Source organism: Ochotona curzoniae, unplaced genomic scaffold (assembly GCF_017591425.1).
Source record: "Ochotona curzoniae isolate NIBS_2020 unplaced genomic scaffold, NIBS_Ocur_1.0 contig_883, whole genome shotgun sequence".
Lineage (NCBI taxonomy): Eukaryota > Metazoa > Chordata > Mammalia > Lagomorpha > Ochotonidae > Ochotona > Ochotona curzoniae.
The window spans coordinates 13,378,095-13,388,895 of NW_024466599.1; positions in this window are offsets into that span (position 1 = coordinate 13,378,095).

The following is a 10,801-nucleotide window of genomic DNA, read 5'->3' on the forward strand; positions in this document are numbered from 1 at the left end:
AAAGCTAGACCAGGCCCCAGAAAGCCTCCACGCGGGCTACATGCTGGGCTTCCAGCCGGGTCAGGCATCTCTCTCTCTCCCTGTCAGGGCTGAACAGCCAGGATCTGCCATGAAGACCAAGATGGTGTGGTTAGGGCCATTGGCCCAGCGACCCTCTCCCCGGCCCCAGTCACTATGACAACAGCTCAATAACGTCCCTAGGGCCCAAGAATCCTGCCCCCCACCACAGCAGAGGTTGGCCGAGGTCAGACAAAGAGGGATTAATAGAGCCCTATTCTCATTAAGCTACAAAGCGCCATTATTATCCGTGGCAAGGGCCTTACCAGGAGACACAGTGTGCTTGTTTTCACAGAGAACTCAGTGAACGAAGCAGAACAGCACGGACACTGGCCACGGAGTCACCCCCGCGCCCCGACCCAGAAGAGGGACAGACAACCCAAAAGTCCAGCAGCTTCAGAAAGGAGGGAAATATGTCATTCAGATGCAGAAATGGAAATACGTAAAACTCGGTCAGCAACATTTCTGTCCCCCTCCTGCAAAGAAAAAAAATTCAAGTGCGTACATAGAAGCAGTAAAAATATAGAACGTATTTCAAAATGTTTACAGCGATCATCTTTGAAAAGTGAGATTAGAGCAGGATTTCTTTCTCTCAGTTTATCAGTAGCTTTCACAATGAACAAGCATTTTGTATTTCTAAAGCTTTTATACTTCTAAGTTGGTGTAGTGGGGCCATGCTGTGGATGGTCCACCATGCTGGCATCCCATCTGGGGACTGCTTTGAGTCCTGGTTGCTCCACTTCCAGTACAACGCAGGCTAATGAAAGAAGCATGGAATCCTGGGAAAGAAGCAGAAGATGGCCCAAATTATGGAATTCTAGGCTCCTGGCTTCAGCCTGGCCTGTCTTGGTGGGGCCATTCGGGGAGTGAATCAGTGAATGAAGATTGTGTCTCCCTTTTCTTCTGACTAGTCTTTCCCTTGGGAGAACCAGTTGGTGAAGGACACCCATGGGAGGGTACTGACTTGGAGACTCAAGCATCATTCTTTAAAAAAAGATTTATTTATTTTTATCAGGAAGGCAGATAAGATTTATGGAGAGAAGGAAGATCTTCCATCCCCTGATTCACTCCCTAAGTAGATAGAACGGCCATGAGCTGAGCTGATCCGAAACCAGGAGCCAGGAGCTTCTTCCAGGTCTCCCATGTGAGTGCAGGGTCCCAAGGCTTTGGACCATCCCCTGATGCTTTCCCAGGCCATAAGCAGGGAGCTGGATGGGAAGTGGAGCTGCCAGGACACAAACTTGCACCCAGTGCTGGAAGAGAGATTAGCTAATTAAGCCATCATGCCAGGGCTATGATTCTTCTTTCTAAAATGCATTTATTTTTATTGGAAAGACAGATCAGATTCATGGAGAGAAGAGAAGAAGATCTTCCATCTACTGTTTCACTCCCCAAATGGCCGCAACAGTTGGAGTTGGACTGACCCGAAGCCAGGTGCAAGCTCCCAAAGCTTTGGGCTAACCTCTACTGCTTTCCCAGGTCATAAGAAGGAAGCTGGATGGGAAGTGGAGCAACCAGATTACAAACTTGCACACATATGGGAACCCAATGCTTTTAAGGTAAGAATTTACTCATTAAGCCATTGCACTGGGTCCCAACTCTACTTCCTAGAAGAGGAAAGAAGTCACGGCTCCCCAGACAAATTTGTATGAAATGTTCATAGTGACGTCATTCATGATAGTTAGAAGGTGAAAACAATAAATGTCTACCAACCAGTGAATGGATAAATGTGGCATAACCACACAGTGGAATATTATTTGGCCATGAAAAAGTAATGAAGTACTCAGATATACTGTAATACAACTAAACATTGAATACAGTGCATTAGGTGAAGGAAACCATGATACCAAATAAGCTACAAATCCTATCATTCCACGTGGCATGTCCAGAATGGACGGATCAGGGTGGAGAGAAGACCAACAACTGTTTAGGGCTGAGGACAGACAGAGGATGTGAGCCTGCTGAAGGGCGTGGACTTCATTTCTGAGGCAGTGAAAATGTCCCAGCGCCGACAGCAGTGCAACTGTACAACTCTGAGAGTGACAGCAGCCTGCATCCCACGCACCACAGAGGGGTTCTAACTCCGACCCAGCCACTCCCCAGTGAGCTGACGAGGGCAGACACACCCCTCCGGTGAAGATGGAGCTTGTCACCTGTGGGCTCACGCTGGGTCTTCAGGGCGCCAGCACACAGCGGGCACTGAGGATGCATTTCCGTTGAAGGCCCTGCTTCAGGAGCTGCCAGAATCCTGACACACGTGGGCCTTGATTTCTCATGGAGCTTGCTGCAACTTACCTCCTTCAACTATGACCCCTTGGATTTTATGGGTCTAGGAAGATTCTAGCAAGCAGGGGCTCCAGAAGGTTCTGCTCGGGAAGCCCGAGAGGTGGCTGCTCACACAGCTGTGGTCATTTCACTGCAAATTCTGCAGCTTTCTGGACCATGCCCTGCAGCTCGCCTGTTATTTCCTGCAGAGGCACCTGCTTTCCACACTCACCCCCGGTCTGCAGCTGTTAACAAATGACAGCAAGTCCGTTCCAGGCTCCAGAGGTGCAGGGCCCTGCCGGCTGGGTTAATTCTCTGGGGGGATTTGGGGAGCATTTCCTGAGGCCTGCAGTGTGCCAGACCCTCCTCCTGTCTCGGGTACTGAGTCCCAGCCACGCACCATAAGCTGGACATCACTTCCCTTTTGACCAAGAACAGAAGACGTGCCAGGGGTCTTGAGAAGTTGAGCAGGTGGCAGTGGAACCCAGCCTGTTTGGCCCAGAAGCAGCGGTTCCGGTCAGAAACCAAGCAGGTCCCAGAGGTGACCACTCCCACCCCTTGGCCCTTGCCCCAGAGGGCCAGACCTCTGGGGTCTGGGTTTGCAGGACGTCCTTGGGCCTGGCCTAGCTATGCCAGCCAGTGTCTGGCTCCTGGCTCAGCCCCTTCACTGCTGGGCTGTTCTCTGCAGTCCCGGCTCCTGGCAGGTGACTACTCTGCATACGGCAGGGGCAGTGGGGAAGGGGTGCGGTAGGAGGAACTGCAGCTTCTGTTGGAAGTCCCGCGGGAGAAGAGGAGCCAGCATTCTGGATGTTCCCAGTTCTGGGCCTTGTGTCTGTCCCTTGGGACGCCTTTTGTGGCCAAGAAAGATGGAACAGATGTCCTGGCAGAGGCTTCGAATGTTCCCTGCCAAGGCAGGGGAAGACTTCTCTCCAGCTTCAGCGCAGCCGAGAACGACGAGCCCAGCCCGTGTTTTCACAGGAAACGCACAGGCGCACACACAGGCTTCCTGTGGCTCCTGGCAGCCCATCCTTGCCTGTCAGGATCTCCGCATCTACAACAGCAACTTCCGCTTGGTCCTCAGCCTCATCCTCCACACGCCTTCAACCTCCCATATCGCCCCCGGTTCCACAGCCCCCGTGACTGCACGGTCTGGCCAGCTGGCAGGCAAGGCCACCTGTGTCCCCAGGCTTGTTCTCCTCCTGCCATTTTGGCCATGGTCAAGTGCCTGTTTGAGTGAGATCATGTGCTTCTCCAACACTGAGCAATCATCACCACTGCCGACTTCCAGGACACCCTCACCCCAAAGGGGACACCCAGACCTTCAGGCAATGAGTGTCTTTCCACCCCAGCTCCCCCAGGCCCTGCAGCTCCCTATCTGCGGCTCTGCCTGCTCCAGCTGTTTGATGTTAGTGTGGTTCTGCAGACACATGGCCTGCTGTGCTGGCCTTTGGGCTCAGCTTCACGCCTTGTTGGGCCCAGGCCACTGGGGGGTGTGTCACTGCTCTGCCTCCGGCTGCTTGCGCCTGTGCTCCAGGCTGGAGCAACTCTCCCTGCACCGCCGTACTGCATTTTGCTGAATCATTCAGCAGCTGGTGGGGTTTGAGCTATTTGCCTCCTTGAGCCTCTGTGAATAGGGCCACCATAATTGTCTCCCTATATACGTTTTATATAAAGATCTGTCCTCAACTCATGCGCCTGTATAATATGCATGGGATTGCCAGGTTACATTGTAATTCAGGGTAACATTTTGAGCAACTACCCTGTTGGTTTCCATAGTAATTAAACCACTTTCCACTGCCACCTGCAGCTATTTCTCCACATCCCTACTCATGTCTTTTGCTATCTCCATGTCACTTTTTTAAAAAGATTTATTTATTTTTATTGGAAAGGCAGATGAGATTTTTTACAGAGAGAAAGCTCTTCCATCTGCTGGTTCACTCTCCAAATGGCTGCAAAGGGTGGAACTGGATCGAGCCAAAGCCAGGAGGCAGGAGCTTCTTTCTGATCTCCCACATGGTTACAGAGTCCCAAGGCCCCAGCTGCTGTACTCATAAGCTCCCTGTTTATGGCCTGGAAAAGTAGCAGAGGATGGCTCGAAGCCTTGGGACACTGTACTTAAGTGGGAGACCTGGAGGAGGCTCCTGGCTCCTAGCTTCAAATTGGCCATTGTAGCCACTTGGGGAGTGAACCAGCTGATGGAAGATCTTTCTGTTCTCCTTCCCTCTATAAGCTTGTATCTCCATTAAAAAATAAATAAATGTTAAAAACATTGATGTTTAAAAAAATCTTTGTATCTATTTGGGTCCGTTGCACTAGCATAGCGGTTAAAGTCCTCGCCTTGCATGAGCCGGGATCCCATTTGGGTGCCAGTTCTAATCCTGGCAGCCCTGCTTCCTTTCCAGCTCCCTGCTTGTGGCCTGGGAAAGCAGTAATGGAAGGCCCAAAGCCTTGGGCACCTGCACCGCATGGGAGACCCAGAGGAAGCTCCTGGCTCCAGACTGGCTCAGCTCCGGCTGTTGCAGTCAGTTGGGGAGTGAATCATCAGACAGAGAATCTTTTCCTCTCTGTCTCTCTTCCTCTCTGTTTATCTGACTTCCCAATAAAAATAAATAAATCTTTTTTAAAAAATTAAAAATATTTATCTATTTAACTTGGAAGAATTACTGAGAAAGAGAGCTTCCATCCGCTGGTTCACTCCCCAGAGCTACGCCTGTCTGAAGCTGGGGGCAAGGAGCTTGTTGCAGGTTGCGCGCATGGGTAAGGGAGCTGGGGATTTGAGCCATCCTCCGCTGCTTTCCCAAGCCATCAGCAGAGCACTGGATTGGAAGTAGAGCAACCAGGATTCGAACTGGAGCCCATATGGGATGTCGTTGCTAGAGGATTAGTTTGCTACACCATTGTGCCAGCCTCTCCTCATTTTTACAGTACTCTTGTAGACTCACAGCAAAATTGAGCACAAAATACAATCCACATCCACCCCTTGCCCCACCCATGCACAGCTGGGACCTCCATCACGTGCAGAGTCCAGGGTCGACGCTGCGGCTCCCCTTGGGTGTCTCCTTCCCCAGCTTTGAACAAACATCTGACACCACGGTCACACCACTGCAGTGTCAGAGTAGTTGCACGGCCAAGAGTCCTCGGGGCTTCCCGTGAAGGGTCTCCCAGCCAGCCGCCAGCTCCGGCCTTTTCCTTTCTCCGCAGCTTCGGTGGTCACACTGCACTTTTCCCAGCAGCCTTGCTTCCTGGACATTTGGGGGGGGGGGTTCTCCGTGGGTGGAAGGGAACCGTTAGGGTTCCTGCTCTGTGATCCTAAAGTTCAGCAGGTGGCTGTGGTTTTTTTGTGAAGGAAGTGGCAGGCGGTGCACAGGGCCACCAGCAGCCTCCCTGTGTGAGTGGCTCCTCCCTGGGGCCTGGCCAGCTGTGACCCGAGACCATAGGTCAGGCCCAGGAGAGGGAGGGTGGTGTGTTTGTTTCCTCATCTCCATGGCGCTGGGCAAGCGCAGTGGGGTTGGGCACTACTTCCCACTTGTTGAAGGGCTGCTGCCTAGCACGTTCCCCCCACACCCCCCCAGAGTCCCCCACAGCGCCCCGACATTGAGTCCCTCTCCTCCATCACACTTCTGTGATCCTCCCAGACCCCCTGGGTGGGTCTGGAGGGCCTTTGTCCTACCCCCACTCCACAGCAGAGTGTGGCAAGCTGCTCCCATCACACCGGCTGCTCGGGGGGCACAGCGGGACTAAAGAAGCGGGGGAAGGCATCTGGGGACCCTGCCTCTCCTCTTCTGCATCGTCCCCAACTCAGCAGGGCTGTGGGGTTCCGTGTGTCCTTATCAGAAGAAGAGGGAGAGCCCTGAGCCCCAAGAGTTCCTGTTAGCACAAGAGACCAATGGCCAACAGATCCGCAGACATTTACTCACAATGGAAAGGGCTCCAAAAACATCTCAGAAAATGTGTCTTATCAAAAAACAAACAAACAAACAAACAAACAAAACAAAAACCAACCACTATGTGTGGATTTCAAAAAAACTTCACATCAAAATAAATTTGCCTTTTACTTCTATTTCCCCCCCACACTTCTTGAAGTAGCCTCATATAAGATTTATTTGTTTTACTTGAGAGAGAGGAAAAGACAAGAGATCTTCCATCTGCCAGATCACCTCCCCACAATGGTCGTGATGGCCAGGGCTGGGTCAGTCTGAAGCCAGGAGTCAGGAGCCTCTTCCAGGTCTCTCACATGGGTACAGGTGCCTGAAGTGCTGGACCATCCTCCACCGCTTTCACAGGCCACAAGCAGGGAACTGGATCAGAACTGGAGCACGCAGGACTAGAATTGACACCTGGGATGCTGGCACTGTAGCATAGAATTATCTTGCTATTCCATTGTGCTGTGCCCTAATTAAAACACTTTACCAATATCAATTCTCTGATGATGAGGCAGGGACAACTGTTACGCCTTTCTTGCAAGGAAGGAACTGAAATCCAGAGAGGTTAGGCATCTGGCCTGGGGTCACACAGCCAGGCACCCACGGATCCAGGCTCTGGCACCCACGCAGAGCCACTGCATTCTGCTACCCACTGCTTTGCTTCTTCTCCAGTTGTTACATTTTCCCCATAGTTTTATTCAAGAATAATTTGTAGCTCACAGCATTTGTGCATTTTACATGGACAGTTGAAGGACTTCAGTGAACTTTCAGAAGTGGGCAAACTTCTGATCGCCCTCATGCCCATCCCTACCCATGCCTGTCACCACTGGCTCCAACACCCAGCCCGGTGGCCTCGGTCTCTGTGGGGTTTTGCGCTTTGCCGAGTGGGGCGGCCTCCCTCGGCGAGGATTCGGCGTGGGATGTGATGCTGAGGCACCTGGCCCTGCTTTCCCGTCCCAGGCCATGCAGCGGCCACTGTGTGACCAGACCACGCTTGCTCGTCCCCTCGCCAGCTGGACGTCTCTTCAGTTGCGTCCAGTTTCTGGCCGGGAGCACAGCTGCTGAGAACATCTGTGCAGAAAGCTACACGAGGACCTGGACCCATGAGACATTCACTTTGCTGAGGATCATTCGGCAATCATGGCATGGCTCTTTTCACGATCTGCATCTCCCGTGAGTTTTTGAGAAGATTCAGCGAGTATTTCCCTTTTTCCTTGGGTCTGTATCTAAGACTGGAATTGCTGGGGTGTATGGTTAATTTATGTTCCATTTCATAAACACCAGCCACACTGATTTATTTTTTTTAACTAAAAGTACACCTCCATTTTCCATTGTTATGTCCTGGGTTTGTAGAGACCCAGACCTGGTTTGAACTCCAGGCTGGGTCCCATTCAGCCCCTTGGCTGCTGTGATCCACTCCAGAAGCAGGTGCACAAGTCATCAGCTATTCTACTCTCCCTCTGAAAGACCTCGCCCTCAGGGACCTGGTGCATTGGTGAGGGGATGTGAGCCAAGGGGGTCTCCAACCAAAAGAAAACCCAGGAGGACACGTGTGGAACCCCCAGGAGTCTTCTCTCCGGCGGGCCACAAGACCTTGGGTTTCCCTGGAGCTTTGCCGACCTCCTCACAGGCCCAGTGGGAGGACGACAGGGGAGATGGGGAGGGCGGCAGCCAGAGTGGCCAGCTTCCTGGGAAAGCAGCCCAGTCAAGGCTGCGAGCAGCAGGTGTCAAACGCCTTCCCAGAAGCTGCCCCGCCCTGCAGGAAACAGGAAGCCAGGCTGCTGCCCCACTGTTAGCCAGGACAGCTCTGCGTCCCGGGCTCCTCTTGGCACCCCATGCTGCTCCCTAAAGCTACTTCACCAGGCTGCAACTTCTGATTGACAGGCTCTGACATTTCTGCAAATGAGCAATCTCGGGACATAAACACTGGAGGGCATCCAGCCATGCTTTTCCTGATAGCGCCCCCTTCAGGCAGGGCATGAGCATGCAGGCAACTGCCCATCAAGAGGCCGGGCATTTGGCAGGACAGGATGGGATGCTGTCTGGGTCAGTTCACTCCTGAATGCCAGGCAGGTCTTCAAAGCCGCCTGGAACATGTGAAAATAGTTTTCTTTGGAAATGGGATCAATGCAGATAGAACTGAAGCACTATGAGATTAGGGCAGGTCTAGAACTGCGACTGAAGCGATAAGATGGAGGTGTGACACAGAGAAGAAGAAGGGAGCAGAACAAGCCCAGGACCACCGTGGGTCCCCTCAAGCACCGGAAGCCAGTGGGGGCAAGCCTGGCCTCTCTGCCCCCAGGGCCTTCCAAGGGACCACAGCTCAGCCAGCATCTTCACCTGACTTCCAACTCCAGAACCGTGGGAGAGTCTGTTTCTGGCATTTGAAGTCACTCAGCTTGCATAGCTTTGTCCTCTACCAGCCCTAAGAAACTAATGCCAGGCCCAAACCCTGAGGCCTGCACGCAACACGTTGTGAGTGCTGGCAGGTGGTAGAGAGAAAGGACTGCACACAGAGAGGGCTGCATGGAGGAGGCAGCGGCCAGAGGCCAACCTGGCAGGAGAGGTGGGTATTTGCACTGTGAGTCCTAACACATTCCCTAGATCGCAATCCGTGCTCAGTATCTGGGCTGGGAGCCAGGCTGTGCTCAAGTCACTTCCCATCAGTGACCAGCTAGCCAGTCCTCGAGAGGCCAGGCTCCCTCTGTGGGCAGTGACAACGACCCACCTGCTGAAACACACAAGAAGGACTTCAGGATTATCTGCCCCCGCCCACGAGCCCAAGTGCACCTCCTCACTCAGCACTGTGAGAACACGGGCACCAGCAGTCCCGGCTGGACCTGAACCCAGCTCCTTCCGGGGCCATGGAGCTTACCAGTGCTTTACCCGCCACCCCAGCCCTGCTCAGCTTCCTCCAACCACAGGGCCTGCTTCAGAGGCGGCAGCAGCTGGCAGTCTGTAGAACCATCAGAGCCTGGCACTCACAGCTCAGCCATGTGAGGGGCAGCCAGTGCTGTTCTGCCTGTTCTAGCCAGTTGGCACTCTCAGAGACAAGGAACACCGGGAGGCACCTGCTGTCCAGCCAGGGCCACTGTCCAGGGGACATGATGGTAGCCCTGCTGGGCCTCTCTATCCCAGCATGTGCTGAGCTGGGTTGCTGCTGACCTAGGAAACTAATACTGGCTGCTCTATCCACAGCCCAAAGTTGTTGCCCACCAGGGAACAGAAGCCACAGGGCCCAAAGAGCTGCTGGACTTCGCCCGCTCTTCTGTGTCTGGCACGAGGGCTTGCACCTCGGGGTCATTCAGGAGGCAGACACATGGCACTGACAAGATCACGGGCCCCTAGAGTTGGACAGGTGGACTTTGCAGTGGAGCCCACAACATGGGCCCAGCCAGGACCCGCCCCAACTCAGGGGTTTTCCAGGAGAACTGGCCTGAGTTTATGGCTTCCTGAGAGGACAATGGTGGGAGGGGAACAGGGAGCGTGGGACGCCAGCCACAGACGGCACATCCTGTTCACAGCCTCGCAACAGGCTTAAAAACAAACAAGTGTTACAGTCCCAGATGAAGCTGAAAACTAATAAACCGTCAGCTGCAGGCTCTCGGGCTGGGCGGTCACTTCCAGAACGGCCCAGCCACACATTCCTGGGGCCCAGACCCGAGCCCAGGAAGCGGTGCAGGAGCCAGGCCAGTGCTGGGGCAGTGAAGCAGGAAAACAGGACTGGGGTGACAGCAGGACTTGCTCATTCTGCACGTGTCCTGGCAGTGCAGTCACCAGGCGCTGGGCCCCTGGCTCGGGACGTACATGGACAAAACTGCCCAGTGCCCTCCCTCTCCTGGGCAGCCTGGGAGGGGGAGGCAGGGCTCTGGTGGAGTCCATGGTTTTGTTTAAAAATGTGTTTATTTTCTTAAAAACATTTAATTCAAAAGGCAGAAAGGGTGGATGTGGGTTGAGGAGAGAGAGAAAAAAAGAGCAAGAGAGAGAGAATCTTTCTCTGTTGGTTTACTCCCCAACAACCAGGGCTGGTCAGCCTGAAAACCAGGCACCTGGACCTCACATGGGTGGCAGGGATCAGAACGTGAGGCCTCCCTGGGTGCACATGAGCAGCAAGTTGGGGGTCAGCAACCGGAGCCGGGACTCCAATCAGGCACTTGGCTATGGGATGGGGCGCTTCTGCCGACAGCTGAAGTGCTGCCCCAAGCACCCGCCCTGACACCATGGTTTTCAAGGACAACCCCTTTTCGTCCCTCCGCTCAGGCACAGGAAGGCACGTGGCCATGAGCCACGGGACTGCACGGGATGACTGGGTCAACTGATAGGACAGCATCTCACGGGCTTGTGGCAACAAACTACAACTGGAGAATGCGTCCTTGGGGAGCACACGTTTCACCCACGTGTCAAGAGCACGCGGCACGGAGGAGCCTGGGTCGGCGGCAGGGGGACCCAGCAGAGGCCCAGGCCCTGCACCAGCACCCTGCTTCTTTGTTACATCATCCAGTGCCGCTGGGAGCTGGGAGGGCCGGGCAGGGGAGGCTGAGGGAGAGCTGGGGTCA